This window comes from Palaemon carinicauda, chromosome 38 (assembly GCF_036898095.1).
Source record: "Palaemon carinicauda isolate YSFRI2023 chromosome 38, ASM3689809v2, whole genome shotgun sequence".
Lineage (NCBI taxonomy): Eukaryota > Metazoa > Arthropoda > Malacostraca > Decapoda > Palaemonidae > Palaemon > Palaemon carinicauda.
The window spans coordinates 26,897,180-26,913,592 of NC_090762.1; the positions used below are offsets into that span (position 1 = coordinate 26,897,180).

Below are 16,413 nucleotides of genomic sequence, written 5' to 3' on the forward strand. Positions count from 1 at the left end.
CTGATGCTTCCCGAACAAGCGAGAGTGGCCGAGATGGCGCGATCATCACAAAGCCCATGCGGTCGTCACGTGTTCGGCTGGTCGAGTACCGAATTTTTGGTCGAGCACCGCAGCAAAAATTTCTCGAAAATTTTGGTCGAACTCCGAATTGTTCGAGTATAGAGTCGTTCGACTACCGAGGTATCACTGTATACTATTCTACAGCCTCGGGTCTGCGAGCATAGGACTAGTCTACTAGACCACAGAGAGAAGGTGGTGGCATCATGCAACCACTTCAGGTGTAATCTAGGGAGGGCTAGCCTCCTATGCCGGCAGCTCAGCCGGCAGGGGAATGTAATCACCCCGCCGACCGACTGCCGACAAAAGACTAAATACTCTGAGGTTCTGATCGAATCCCAAAACTTGCCGTCTGCTGTTAAGGGATAAGACAGAAAACTCTAGGCTAGCCATACCTGAATTCGAAATTCAAGGCCGGCGCAGAGAGTTGTAGCCTAAGGCTACTCTCAGAGGGAAGAGAGATTACCCATAAATCTCTATTCGAGACTTGTAACGGCTAATATAATTCCAGGAGATATCAATCTCCAATGAATGATAACCGATACACAAGGGTAACCGGGGAAATGTCAAAAATATATGTTGTCTAGGCTGGGTTACCTAGGCAAGGCAAGATCTCAGTTACCTAAAAGCACTAAAACTCTTGACATATACGATCGACACAGAAAAAGGGAAAATTATGCATATTAATATCTTTAAAATATAAAATGCCTAAATAACTTTCATAATAACAATTAACGGATTTTGAGCGAAGCGAAAAATCTATTTTTGGGTGAGATAGCCATGGCGTCCTGATGGAAGGTTCCTGTTTGGTAGCTTCCTTGGGTATAAGACTACTAAGATATTCCCAGAGAATTTAACCACAGGTTATCACAGAATTCTAACTTCTGGAGCGAGTATCTCAAAGGTTTCCCTTTAAGACATCGTAATACAACAGGGGACACGCATGTCTGGTCGTGCCACATAGCTATCTCCACCCCGAACAGAGTTAACGCTTCGGTGTGTAAGGGCTGAGAATAGCTGGGAGCCGTTCCACAGCTAATCTCACTCGTGGCTACTACTGATACTCGAGACGTAAACAAACGGACGCCATTGCTCTAATGACGTCACGAGCGTCTTTATCCTGGCGCCAGTTGCTGCCCATCACCATGATACAATTGTGTAGGGTGGGAACAAACTGACGAAGTAGTAGGGAGGGTCCATCAGGACGCCATGGCTATCTCACCCAAAAATAGATTTTTCGCTTCGCTCAAAATCCGTTTTTTGGGCTCAAGCCATGGCGTCCTGATGGAAGAGTACCAGAGAATCAATGTATCGTGGTAGATTTTCCCCCAGAGTTAAGTGCCTAGGCATTGACAAAATAGCAAAGTAATCTTAGATAAGAACCATAGGAACGAAGTATCCTGCCCCCCATTGGTAGGAAGTTCCCATGGGCTATGCCGACGTCAAAGTGGTATTGAAGGACTATTCATCTTGACAGAAGAGCTTTTTAAGAGCTTAGAGATGAAGCAGAATGTTTGATATTTGTATAGGAACATTCTGAGTAGGTCAGTGGTGGTTGGGCACTGTGTGTAGGATTCATCTCCTGATTATCAGAAGTAAGTATTCGAGTAGGAACCTTACTGAGACAAGGTGAATATAATTTAAGGATAGACATCTTAAATTCTTCATGACCATAAGAAAGGAGGAATAAATAAAACTATGACAGTATGTATTTCATAGTAAGTAGGAGCTGAAAGAGACGCATAAGTAATAAAATAGAAATTTTATTTCACAATGCAGAAATTAAATAATTTACAGCAAAAGTAAAGTTCATTTACAGTAATAATAATGTACATAGAAATAAAGGCTTGCTCTTGAATCTGAAAGGGAATTTCAGGATTAGTAGGTACTCGTTCTCGAGGAACGCAAGTCTTTAAATAACACATCATGCTCAAGGCATGCGGCACTTGTGTAACACTATGACATTTCACCTGGGATAAGAACAGTTATAAAAGCACTAAGTGTTTTTAGACATCACTATGAATCACTCGAGGGTCAACATAGGCACCCGAAGAGTTAGAGTCCCAAATAACTCACTGTTCTACGCAGAGTTAGGTGCAGGTTTCATAACACTACCTGCGGCTACCACAAAATGTTTGATTTCGTGCACTTGTTTCGCATAATGTTTAAAGAAAACTCGCGAGGACTTCCAGCCCGTAAAGTTTTTAAGGCTCTCAAAGTCCATGCTCTGAAAGAAGTTCAGAGAAGATGCCACTTTTCTAGGATCATGACCAGCGGGTGTACTGTTCGGATCCGCTCTGCGAATGAAGTAGGTGATTTTCGCTCTTAATTGTTTCAGTGACAGGTCGCTGCCCGATGTTTCTCCTTTGAAGAGTTGGCCTCCACCAAAGTTTGAAGTTCTGCGAAGATAGACCTTGAGGCTCTCTACTGGACATAGAGAGACATCTTCCTTCAGGGGGCATATTCTCCAAGGGCCCCATCTTTTGGTGGGTAATTCATTTTTGGCGAGAAACGTCGGATCAGGGGAGAGGGTCACTTCTCCTGAATCAGCAAACAGGATGTGTCCCTCTTCTCTTGATAATGCCACTATTTCGCTGACTCGAGCTCCCGAGGCGAGAGCAAATAAAAATATAACTTTCTGAGTCAGATCCTTGAGGGGGCATGAATCGTTGTCCAAGTTGGAGGCGAAATGGAGCACCTTGTCTAGTGACCAGGAGATCGGTTTCGGAGGGGGTGCTGGGCGTAGGCGAGCACATGCTTTCGGCAGTTTGTTAAAGATGTCGCTGGACAGATCAATTTGGAAAGCGTATAGAATTGGTCTAGTCAAAGCCGATTTGCAGGTCGAAATCGTATTGGCTGCTAATCCTTGTCCATGAAGGTGAATGAAGAAGGACATGCAGAAATCAATGGTGATTTCTTTAGGATTTTTTGCTTTAACAAAGGAGACCCATTTCTTCCAGGATGATTCATATTGCCGTCTCGTGGATACGGTCTTGTATTCCTCTAGGAAGTCTAGACTTTTCTTCGAGATCCCAAACCTCTTCTTTGCGGCAAGGGAGAGAAAATCATGAGATGAAGGTCCTTGATTTTCGATGATGAAGCGAAGACAGTCGACTTCTGTACTTGTTGAGAGAGAACTGGGCCCGGGAGAGGGATCAGCTTGGGCTGCAGCTCCAGGACCAGGGGGTACCAGTTGCTCCGGGGCCACTTGGGAGCCACTAGGGCCGCTGTCCCTTTGAAGGTTCTCAGTTTGGAGAGGACTTTCAACAGAAGGTTGGTGGGAGGGAACAGGTATATCTTGGACCATCTGTTCCAGTCCAGTGACATGGCGTCCACCGCTTCTGCCTTGGGGTCCTCGTACGGGGCTACGTACAGAGGAAGTTGATTGTTGTCGCTCGTTGCAAAGAGATCTATCTGAAGTTCTGGGACTTGATGAGAGATGAAGGAGAATGATCTTGCGTCTAGAGACCATTCCGACTCTATCGGGTTTGTCCGAGATAGAGCATCCGCTGTCACGTTGCGGAATCCTTGTAGGTGAACTGCAGACAGGTGCCACTTCTTCTTCTCCGCCAGACGGAAGATTGGGAGAAGCACCTGATTTATCTGGGGCGATCTTGAGCCTTGGCGATTGAGACAACGAACTACCACCGAGTTGTCTAGGGTTAGACGGATGTGGATCGAGGGCGGCGGGGATAGCTTCTTCAGAGTAAGAAGGACCGCCATGGCCTCCAAGATGTTTATGTGGAACGTCTTGAATAGTGGAGACCAGGTCCCTTGAGCTTGTTTCAGGTGGGAGTGACCTCCCCAGCCCTCCAGTGAGGCATCCGTGTGGATGTTGAGTGAAGGAGGAGGGTGTTGGAGAGGAATGGACCTTTTCAGGGCCATTGCTTCCGACCACGGCTTTAGGAGGCGTCGAAGTCTGTTTGGAAGCCGTCTCTTGAGGTCTCTTCGAGCGATGGATGCCGATCGTCTCCAGACTCCCGCGGCATCCTTTAGCTGTGCACGAAGCACTGGGTTTGTCACTGAGGCGAATTGTAGAGAGCCTAGAACTCGTTCCTGCTGTCGTCTTGAAATGCGTTTGGATTTCAGTAGTCGCTTGACAGACCCTGCTATTTCCTTCCTTTTCTTCTGGGGGATGGAAAGGCGGTGTGACTGAAGATTCCAGTGGATTCCCAGCCACTGAAACTTCTGAGCTGGAGAGAGGCGAGATTTCTTCTCGTTGATCTTGAATCCCAGGTGTTCTAGGTACTGGGTAACTTCGTCGCAAGACTTTGTACACTCTTCGGGCGATGGAGCCCAGACTAGCCAGTCGTCGAGGTAGGCCATCACCTGGACGTTTCTTAGGCGGAGCTGTTGTACTATGGCGTCTGCCAGCTTCGTGAAGATCCGAGGGGCCACATTGAGGCCGAATGGCATGGCCCGGAAGGCGTAGCTTTTCCTTTGGAGTCGAAATCCTAGGTAGGAGGAAGCGTGATGGTTCATTGGAATGTGCCAATAGGCATCCGCCAGGTCTATAGAGACCGTGTAGGAACCTTGAGGCAGAAGGGTCCTTATTTGTTGAAGCGTCAGCATCTTGAATTTGTTGTTCTCTATGAACTTGTTGAGGGGGGATAAGTCCAGAATGACTCTGAGCTTGTCTGAGTCCTTCTTGGGAACGCAAAACAGTCTCCCTTGGAACCTGGTGGACTTTACCTTCCTTATCACCTTCTTGTTCAAGAGGTCTAGAACATATTCTTCCAGAATGGGGGTCGATTGTTGGAAGAACCGCTGGAAGATTGGGGGTGGTTGCACCCAACTCCAGCCTAGACCGTTCTTGATGATGCTGTGTGCCCAAGGATCGAAGGTCCAACGATCCTGGAATTGGCGGAGTCTTCCTCCCACCGGAAGCACTTCATTGCTTCTGGTGTCCCGAGGACTTGTTGCCTCGGCCGCTAGCTCCCTTTCCTCCTCTACCTCTGGAGGGACGACGAGAGGCGTCTCTGCTTGCACCCCTGGACGAGCCTCTACCTCTGGCATGAAAGGTAGTGGATGGCTGTTCAAAGGCAGGGGTGAAGACCGGTGACTGTGACAACACCGGTTGGGGGACCAATTGAAAGGTCTGTTGTGGTTGGGCAACCACTTGGGAGGTAGCGGGTCCCGGAAACTGACGTCTTTGTTGACGTTGCTGGGGTTTCGGTTTCTGAGGTTTCCTCTTAGGCTGAGGTCCATCGTCCTGAGAGGTTTTCCTTTTCCTGGACATGCCCCACTTGTGGAGAAGGTTCCTATTCTCCGTGGCGGCTCTGTCCGTTATTTCCTTGACAAGGTCCGAAGGAAACAGGTGCTTTCCCCAGATGTTGGAGGAAATCAGCCTCCGGGGTTCGTGTTTCACGGTGGCACCGACAAACACGAATTCACGACAGGCTCTACGAGCCTTTATGAAATGGTACAAGTCCTTCATTACCGTCAGTAAGTGGGATTTGGCCAGTACCATGTAGTGATCGGGTACTGCTGTGTCACAGGCCATAACTTCAAGTTGGACTTGATGAGAAAGAGACGCTGCAAGCCTCTCCTTCGTGTCTTGTTCCCGGCGAAGGAGGTGATCATTGAGCTTAGGGAGGTCTTCATTAAACTGACGTCCGGCAACGTCAGGATCGAGCCTACCCACAACGAAAGTATGTTGGACATCTTTCCATTGTCTAGTGTCAGGGGGCGTTACGATGGAGAAGGGTCTGCACTCCTCCAGTGCAGGGCAGGGTTTCCCTTCTTCCGCCGCCTTAAGGCATGCAGCCAAGGCCTTTTCCAAAAATGGAAGAATCGCAGTGTCGGGAGCGACATAAGTAGGATGCTTCTTGCTCAAGGCAGGAAGCTTAGAGCAGGTAAAGCCCCTGCTCTTAAATGCGGAGGCTAGCATAGCCTGGGCCTTTGCGAGATCGAACACTATCTCTTCCTTAGGTTCGGTCTCCTCCTTCGAGGCAGGTTCAGAACGAAGCCGGACGTAACAGTCCGGGTAGGCCTCGAAGCTTGGGAAGAATTCCACATCTTCCAACGGGACCGTGCCGATTTTGTCACTAACAAAGATCCTGCCGGTCGCAATAACCATATGCTCTGCATACCTCCACGGGTTGGCATGAGAGCAAGCTGGGAGATCCTTAACCGAGATCTTCTTCGGTTCTCTGGATCCAATCATAGACCTGATGGACTCCTGGTTCTCCTTCAGTCTGTCGTCCATGACAGCTCTAATCAGTCGGATCAGTTCTTGTGTAGAGGAAGAAGGATCCGGGGTCGAGGAGGTAGACGGAATGGACACATCCGTCGGTGTAGGAGTAGGCGGAGGGATGGACGAGGGAGTAGCTCCAATCTCCGACTCGGTGTATTCCACCTTGTCTTCGTCCTCTTCGGCTCCTTGAGCCATAAGCGTCTTCTCCGTGTCTTCCGAGACGTCAGAGATCTGTTCATCCTCTTCGGAATCTAGGCGACACTCGTGCATGGACTGAGCCATGACCACATCAGGTTCCACCGTAATTTGGACAGTGGGGATTGCTTCCTTTGGAACCACTGAATCAGGGGAGGCCTTAGGGAACAGCAGGGACCTCAGTTCTTCGGTGGCCAGGTACGGTCCAGTGGCATTCCTCTGAAAACCACGCACCCACTTGCGCAGTTTCTCACGAGCAATGTCTCTAACCTCCGCTGAGGGAGGGTTATGGAAGGCCTCAACTAGGTAGGCCTGGCAGACCGTACAATCCAGTGGATTCCAGAACTTCCAATCCCCTCTCTTGTCTGAGCAAGGGGCGTGAGTCCTGCACGCCGTATGTCCGTAAAACTGGGAGCGTTTCACGGCACAGTATGCGAAATCGCACTTCATCTGCTCCTCCTGTGGAAGAAAGAGAAAATGAGTATGGGGGAGTCATAGGAATGGCTCTTAAATTAAGTTAATATTAATCATTAATTTTAACTTATATAAGGTGTGATGCATAGAGAGTGAAACAGTAAAGGAGAACACGCTCCATGCATCTCGCCCGGCTGGTTACCATAGGCTTGGTCCTGGGATAATCCAAATGACCGAGATCATTGGATATAGTTTCCTAGGATTCCCATTATATTGGAACTCCATGGAAAGCCAAGGACAAGGTTGGGATCGAATTCATTCGGTTCCCAGATAAGAGCCAGAAGGTCTCATTAAGGGTAACTGCTTCTGGCAACCAGCCGTGCTAAGATGCACATAGCATGCTGGAAATAGAAGAATGCAAAGAGACAGCATGATCACTAATAGAGCAGTACTAGGTACTGATCTTAGAAGCAAAGCAGCTTATCTATTTGCCAGGTAGGGCTATCTTAGTCTTATGATAGCTACAGAGAGGGGGTGCAAGTATTCTTGACGCCTCCGGGGTATCCGGCAAGCCGCCGGCACGCCGGAGCTCGCTCCAGCATAGATTCTGGCATTAGAACAGACAATTTTCAAAAGTCAGTTAGATACCAGGATGGCGGCCGCCGGCACAACGGCGGCACGCCGGCAGGGAGCGGCGGCTCCGGCAGCCGGAGGATGCCGGATTGGTGACTGGGGTAAGGATGGTACAGGTAGTATCGGGTTGCCGGCAGTATATGCCGGCACTCCGGAGATCGACCGGCAAGCGGACGATTAGATAGGAGTAGGAGAGCCGCCGGTAGTAGCCGGCGGCAGCCGGCAGTCCCTCGGAACACGGGGGGCTGGCGGCAAGGGTAGGGAAGTCACCAAGAGGCAGGTATTGCCGGCATAAGAGGCGGCAAGAGACCGGCACCCAGATAGATAGAGAGACAGGGGGAGGGGGGGAAAGATGCAGGAAGTACCTTCAGGGTTCCAGACATCCCTCCCCCTCCCTGAGGGGGTGTACCCATGATAGAGACAGGCTCTATCATCCATATGCAGGGGTCACTAGGGACCGGGAGCAGGTAGCCCAAGGGAGGACTAGGGAACACCCAAGATGGGGGGGGGGGAGACTCCCTTATGCAGAGCTACACTAGGAACTAACCTTATAGGACACTATGAAGGTATATGTACCAGAGCGGACTGCACAAGGAAGCTCGGGTAGCCCTACTCATCCACCCTAAGGAGGAGTTGTAGGACAGGGGACAGATGAGTATAAACTAACCTAAGCATAGGCTAGGCTATACAAGAGATAGGTGGGGAGGGAGAAGAGAGGGGTCTTCCCAGGAAGGGATTCTGTACCAGAGCGGCCACAAAGGGAAGGGAGGACACTCCCTAACCTAAGATTAGGCTGATCGGCTAAAACGGTGCAAGAGTACAGTTTCAGCATGGAACAGAGAAACCTTCCTAACCCGACCTAGATCAGGGCTAAAAGTCCTGAACTAGGCAAGGAAGAAGACGTATCGCTATCGCAGGAAAGTCGCAGACTATCCTAGCCATAGAGGTAGGCTAGCCTAACCTCACTCTCAGACGCAATCCTAAAGGGGGTTCATTCCTTTAGGGAGGACTGAGAGGCGATAAAATACTCTATTAGACAATGAATCCCTTTACTCAGAAAAGGGATCAAGGCTAATTAGAGGGAATGCCAAGGCAGGGGATGAAGGAAGCATATAGGGGTCCTAAGGTTAGGTTAGGCTAGTAAGAATCACTGACTAGCCTATCCCCTATATGGTCCCTGAAGGCGAAAACATTTGCATCACTAGTCAAAAGTATTGTAAAATAATAATGCCACTATCTTCATAACTTAGTCTAGGATCACTGATAAATCATGCATGAACACTTGTATATAGGCTCCTGGCCTGGGGGCTATAGTAGCCGACTGGTATGAGGTCAATCGATGACCGATAAAAAGCGTCTAAACACGAAATAAAAGTTCCTAGCTATGAAGACTAAATAAACTAATGTATTCGATTAGTATATAAGGCCGGAAGCGTTGTTGTGGCTAACTAAATAAGACATGCAACAACAACGACGCCATAAAATGGCGGGTCCGGTAGAGGCACAGCTCTGCCACAAAACATCAATTATTTCGCAAAATAATATTTACTTTACGGCCAGAGCTTAATTAAACAATACTGGAACCTTGTACTCAACTTTCCAGAAGAAGGCGAGGCTGAAGGTAACGACATAGCGAAGATGCAAAACGATAAAGTTCACACAAGGGAAAATCCGTCTCAGTAGGGCAGCTACTAAACAAAGGATAAAGACGCTCGTGACGTCATTAGAGCAATGGCGTCCGTTTGTTTACGTCTCGAGTATCAGTAGTAGCCACGAGTGAGATTAGCTGTGGAACGGCTCCCAGCTATTCTCAGCCCTTACACACCGAAGCGTTAACTCTGTTCGGGGTGGAGATAGCTATGTGGCACGACCAGACATGCGTGTCCCCTGTTGTATTACGATGTCTTAAAGGGAAACCTTTGAGATACTCGCTCCAGAAGTTAGAATTCTGTGATAACCTGTGGTTAAATTCTCTGGGAATATCTTAGTAGTCTTATACCCAAGGAAGCTACCAAACAGGAACCTTCCATCAGGACGCCATGGCTTGAGCCCAAAAAATGCTATTTAAACCGGAAATGTCGTTCTGCTAACTAAATAACACATGCCCAATGAACGACGGCGCCTATAGCGACACCGGTGACCGGCGTAGATCCAAACACAATAATTACACTAATTTCATTGTGAGGCTGGAACTAAAATACATATTGTAAAGAATGAATACTCAACTTTCTAGATGGAGAAAGAAGCCGTAGAAAGCATAAAGATTCCTAGAAATCGATCGAAAATGTCAGATCAACAAGGAACACCACCATAGCGAAGCGCTACAAATATAAGAATGACCGCCAGAGGGAGTTGGTGCGGTTGTGATACGATAGTAGTAGGGGAACCAGGGTAACCTCTAATGCGGCTACCCTTCTAATTCTATCACGTATCCCCCTCGAAGCGTAAAGGCTATTCGGGGTGCAGATTGCCATGTGGCGTGTCAAGAATACGTCCCCTGATTATATACGATACCCTTAAGAGTAAATCTTAAGGGTACTCGTGCCAGAAGTTAGAATTCTGTGAAACCTTTGGTTTGATTCTCTGAGAATATCACTGTAGTCATATATACCCTTGGGAAGTTACTAAAGGAACCTTCCATCAGGACGTCATGGCTTGAGCCCCAAAACAAGGTTATAGGTTAGAGGAAGTAGTACCTTCTCCAAGTACGGCGCCGGAGGCAACGTACGGACCCAGGGAACAACAATCCTCATATTGGGTCTGTACCTATTTAGGTAACAATCTGCTAAGATTGATTTGCTTCGCCAGAATGTCACTTCCAAAATCGTTTTTATAGACTTGTTGTGTCTATAAGCCATCAAAGTTGCCACAACTTTTACTTTGTGTGCTTTGACTTTGAGGAATGGGAAGCTTTTCTCATCACAACTCTGGTGAGCTTCTCATATTAAATCCTTGATAAAGAATGCCAGTGTATTTTTTGACAAGGGTAGCGAAGGCTTCTTTACTTAGCACCAGAGGTCCTCTGCAGATAAAATTTTTTAGGGCTCTTACTGGACAAAGGCCTCTCTCCTTTTCCCGTCCTACTAAATGAGATAACCCTGGAAAGGTAAAGGATCTGGGCCATGGTTGCGAAGGATTCTAGTTCTTGGGGAGAAAACCTTGTCGTAAAGAGCAGATTGCATTCTCTCCATTGAAGCCCATGTTTTTGCTAATGGCTCGCAATTCTTCTATTCTCTTGGCTGTCGCTAACGCAACCAGGAATAGGCTCTTCTTAGTTAGATCCTTCCATGGAGCCTTGTCAAGAGGTTTAAACCTGCTCGTGGTTAAAAACATCAGGACTACATCCAAATTCCAAGATGGGGTTGGGTTGTCCTTCCTCTTAAGCGGTCTCAAAGGATCTTATAAGGTCCGAGAGATCCTTGTCTCCTGACACGTCAATATGTCTGTGACTGAAGACGGAGGCTAGCATGCTGCGGTATCCCTTGATGGTTGATACTGCTAGTTCCTTTGTGTTGTTAAATGTAGCAGAAAATCTGCTAATTGAGTTAAAGAGGTATTGGAAGAGGAAATGTTATTAACTCTGCACCATTCTCTGAACACGTCCCACTAGATTGGTACTTCTTGATTGTGGACGCTCTCCTTGCTCCCACGATTGTTCTTGCAGCTTTCCTCGAAAAGCCCTTCGCTCTTGCCAGTTTTTCCGTATAGTTGAAAGGCGGTTAGATGAGAGCGAGGAGATTTAAAGGTATCTCTCTATATGTGCCTGTCTGAGAATTTCATTCCGACTGGGAAACAACCTAGGGGTGTCTACTAGCCACTCCATCACTTCTGTGATCCAGGGTCTCATGGGCCAAAAAACAGAGCTATCATGGTCATGCAGGCGTTGTTTGACTCCCTGAACTTCTTCATGACTCTGTCTAGGATCCTGAATGAGGGGAAAGGCATACGTGTCTAGTCCTTCCCACTCCATGAGGAAGGCGTCCACTGCCATTGCTTCCTGGTCTGGAACTGGAAAGCAGTAACCAGGTAACCTCTTGTTCTCTTCGTCGCAGAGAGGCCTATTGACGGTTCTCCCCACAGATTCCAAAGCCTGCTGCACACCTCATGAAGCAGGGTCTATTCTGTCGTGAGAACCTGTCTTCCTCTGCTGAGAAGATCCGCTCTGACAATCTTCTCTCCCTCTATGAAGCGGGTTATCAGAGATATATTGTTCGCTTTTGCCCACAGCAGGAGATCTTGCAGCCTCGTAAAGGGAATCCAAACCAGTGCCTCCCTGTTTTCTGATGTAGGCCAACGCTATGGTGTTGTATGCTTTGACCTGTACTAACTTGTTTTGGACCTCTCTTGGAAGTGTATTAGCGCTAGAAGCATGGTCACCAGTTCCTTCACGTTTATGTGCTATTTCTTCTGATGGTCTTCCCATAAACCCGAGATCTCGCCCTTCCCCAGTGTTGTATCCCACCCCAGGTCTGATGCGTCTAAATACAACACTAGGTCGGGGTTCTTCTGATGAAGCTTGAAGCCTTCTAGTAACTTGTTGTGGTAGTCCCACCAACTCCCCTGATTCCTGATTCCCAGAGGGATTGGAATCCATTTCTCTAGGTCTTGTTCTCTTGTCCAATAACTAGACAGATGGAACTGAAGTGGACGTAGATGTAGTCACTTGCAGATCCTCCAGACTCTTTCCTACAACCTGGCTCTGATTAGCCAGTCGTCCAGGTACATCGAAATTTGTACCCCTTCCGGATGTAACCAGAGAGCCACGTTTGATACCCCTCGTGTGAAAACGCAAGGGGCCGTGCTTACTCCAAACAAAAGTGCTCTGAATTGAAAAGTTGTAGCGTGATGTACAAATTTCAGATATTTCCTGTAGTTCGGGTGAATTGAGACAAGAAAAGACGCGTCCTTCTATCGACACCATCCAGTCACCTAGTCTGGTGTCTGCTAGGACTGACGCAGTTATGTCCATAGCAAACGTGACTTTGCTCACGAACTGGTGGACTTATGTACAGAATGGGTTTCCAATCCCCTGAGTTTTTGGGTACCAGAAAAAGTCTGTTTTAAAATCCCTCTTATACCACTTCTATTGCTGCTTTTGACAACATCTGGTTTACCTGCTCTTGAAGAGCTGCTGCCAGTAGTGGGATACTTGTGTCTAGAGGTTGAGTTCACTTTTTTGGTTTCAGTTGCTGTTTGGGGTTACGAGGTTGCCCTCCAGCAGCCATGCTCTGTCCTCTTCTAGAAAGGCTCTCCCATGAAAGGGCTGGTGCATGGGAGGAGCTTCCTTCTCCTTGCTGGCTAAAAAGTTAGCCGGAAGAACTTTCCTCGCAGTCCTTGTAATCAGATCTTGCGTTGCTTGTGCTTGCGTTGCTTGTGCGCAAGAGCTGATGATAAGTCCTTCATTAGCTCTGAAGGGAAGAGGTATTTGGTCAAGGGAGCATACAAGAGCTCTGCTCTCTGAGCGAGAGTCAATCCTGACGACAGTTAAGAAACAGCATAGCTCTTTCTTAATAATACCTGCTGTGAAAAAGGGCTGTGAGTTCGACCGACCCGTCCCTCGCGGCTTTATCGAGACAGGCAATAAGGTGCATCTGCGTCTCGTTCTTATCGTCTGTGACGTCTGCGAGGACTCCTTGATTCCAGTCCGTCAAGCTGAAGACCTCGATTGTTCTGAAGATGCCCTTCAGCAAGTGCTCCATCTCCGACGTGGACCACATCACCTTAGCCTTAGTCATTTGGAGAAGTCTCCCTGGGAGGAGGCAGGAACTTCCAAACCGAGAACCTCCCAGTCTCGTACCACACACTGGATCTAGAAGCCAATCTCGTAGGGGGGAATAAAAAGGTTGTCCTTCCTTGTTCCTTCTTGAGAATCCAATTGTTCAGAGTCAAAAAAGCCTTCTAGACCGATCTGGCTAACACTGAAAAGTCTGCCAGAACTGCAAGTAATCTTTTATGATCTGCTGCGTGAAAAGTTTCCTACGTTTCCTCCTCTGAGATCTCCTATAAAGGGTTAGCGATCTCCGATGTAGAACGAGTGGGAGAAAACACATGCTTCGTCTTGCCTGCTTGCGTCCAGCATGCTCTGAGGGAGCGTCATGCATGCGTCCAGCCTGCTGCGAGGAAGCGTCATGCTTGCTTGCGTCCTGCATGTGTCCCGCATGCTGCGAGGGAGTGTCATGCTTGTGTGTGTCATGCATGCGTCCAGCATGCTGCGAGGGAGCGTCCAGCATGCTGCAAGGGAGCATCATGCTTGCGTGTGTCCAGCATGCTGCGAGGGCGCATCATGCTTGCGTGCGTCCAGCATGCTGCTGCTGTTGCGAGCTTCCTCTGTTTGCGACTTGTAAACGTCAACGGGTACATAATAGACCGTTGAAGCTCTGACAGGCATGCTGCTTGCGGTGCGTCCTGCATGCGTCCAGCCTCCTCTATGACGTTCGCTATCTTGACGCGGGGAAGCGTCCTGCTCGCGTGCGTCCAGCATGCTGTGGGGGAGCGTCAAGATCCTTGCCACCTCCCATAACATGTCCAGATCGCTGCAAGGGAGCGTCCATGAGCGCTGCAGCTCGCGTACGTCCTTGCCGCGAGTTCGCGCTCGGAACTATGACTATCGCGATCTCGACTCTCAGTTCCATGAAGATCAACTCTCTTCTTGTCTAGCAGGAAGGGAAAAACGTAAAACGCCAGCCTCGTCTGGGAGCTGCGTCATCCGACGGCGAGGATAATACTTTTACCTCGCCTTTCCAATGGCGAGGGTGAACGTCCTGGGAAGCGTCAACAGGCACGCTCGAGGGGATGACTGCTCGGGGCTAACGCCTCTCGCCTGCCTTCGCCTATCGACATTCCTTCTCCCAGGGGATGGGGAGCATGGAAGAGGTCTAGGGCTAGGAGAACGACAGGTCCGAGCAGCCGTACCCTTCACTGCACTGCGTCATGCTTGCATGCCACTGAACACTAGCACTTTTAACTATTTCACATCAGACCATAATTAGACCTGCCTGTTGCGAGAGATTATACTCTTTCGCCAAGGGCTAGAATGAAAATTCAATAGGCTATATGATTAATATTAGTATTCTCAATATCGAAAAATTAAATAATACAAAGTATTGTGAAACTGTAACGATCATCAAGAGTATTACGTAGTGTAAATTGACTGTACGCCAGTGAAATCTCTATAATAAATCGATGATTAACTAAAGGAAGTATAATAATAAGGACAAATATTTACTTAAAAAATAATATATTTCCCTACATTATAAAAATTAAAATACTTATGCTTACTAAGTTAGTATTTTCTTTACATTTCTTGCAAGAAAAAGAAAAGAATTTACATATTTGCAAGTCAATTACATAGTTTACGTTACATGATTTGCGACGTCATAGTGCTGGCGGAATGATTTCCTTCAAGGCATTCTGCTAAGAGTTAACGTCACATGATTTTGACATCATAGTGTGGAGAAAAGATTTCCTTCCACCATCATGTCTTTAAGAGTTGTTTGTTAGTTTTTAAAGTAGGGGGAAAAATTCCTTGATCCTATCCCTTTCAAGCTTACGAACATAGCGATCATATTCCAAAAGAAAAAATACACGCATGCCCTCTGCATTTTACATACTGTGTGGGGATCAAGGGCAGCTTTTGGAAGCCAGTCTTGCCCCCCTACACACAAAATCTAACAACAGAGGAGCAATCTTGAAAATCAATTTAAATTAAACTGTCCAAGTTGGACCAACAAAAAAACTATCTTATTTGTGTGAAAAAGAAAGGAAAATCCAATATCAGCAGAAGCCATAAAAAACAAAGCAATGGATACTTCACCAATTTGTAGTTAAAGCAAACCCAAACAAAGTAGAGCGAATTTCCGACGTGTTGCTCGAACGACGGCAGGGAATTTCTGAGGACTTATGGGAATGGTTCCATTTACCTAGTTAGAGGGCACACAGGTATGACCACCTGCTCACATGTCGGTGATTGCCGCGAAATATGAATTTCTGCCGTGCGCGCGATGAATCGGCGGGATTAAGCTATATATATATGTAACTACCAGGGAAGTTACATATTTAAAAATGAATGTTCTCTTTTGTCAATTTTCTTCATATCTAGTCCCTTTAATAATCAAGAAAGTTTTTAAGGTAGTTTGAATAGTCACTCTTCACAAACTTCATTTTATTAGATATGCGCATTGGGGTTTCATGTACAGTATAGTCTAAATGGAACATGGCTCTCCAAGTCTTTTATTCTTGTTGATTTGTTAGACCCAGCTGTCCACAAAGTAATTCAGCAAGCTTATTAACTACAGGGTGACTTCATTTTCTGTTCACTTCCAAAAAAAGAAAGGTGTCCAGTTTTAAATGGTAGAAAATGCCGAGGCCTTAAATTTTTAGTACCCTGAGTGTTCCTCCTACTAAAATGACTTGGCTAGCAGATGCTGTTTATTGAAGCTGGTTTTTGTATTACTACTTGTGGCCAGCAGGGAAGAATAATGAAAAAGTTAGTATTAATTTTTGTGGAAGCTCTAACCCCAGCACAGGGTTTCTGCAGCTTCCGCAAAGACCAGGAATATTATCTTGAATAGTAGACAATTGATAGGTAATAACGAAAGTATGTGCTGAGGAAATGGAATCCTATTATATGAACTATGAATGCTGCATGCTTATAAGAAGCTTATGCTTTATAACTCAAATTAAGAGTAGATGACAGAAAACAAGTAGAATAATAAACACAAAAAATGAGGAATGTTATAAACAAAATTCCCTCTGAGTTGGCATTACAGTGCATCTTAATACCTTCCCATGGGGGGGTTAGAGTGGCAGTTTTTGCATCCTTGGTTTAAATCCTTAGCAGTCTGTGCTTGATGTTATTGAAGTATATGTGAAGTTTGATTCTTGTTTTCTAATCATGTAGCCCATATATCGCAATGTAC

At 47.0% G+C, this 16,413-nt stretch overlaps 1 protein-coding gene and 1 long non-coding RNA gene across 5 annotated transcripts in view; one reads left to right on the forward strand and one right to left on the reverse strand.

Annotated features, from left to right (window-relative positions):
- SerT (Serotonin transporter) overlaps positions 1-16,413 on the forward strand; it is a 107,038-nt gene that overhangs the window by 74,922 nt on the left and 15,703 nt on the right. The gene's annotated exons all lie outside the window — the stretch shown is intronic.
- Positions 1-16,413, reverse strand: part of LOC137630497 (uncharacterized) — a 119,199-nt gene that overhangs the window by 18,947 nt on the left and 83,839 nt on the right. The gene's annotated exons all lie outside the window — the stretch shown is intronic.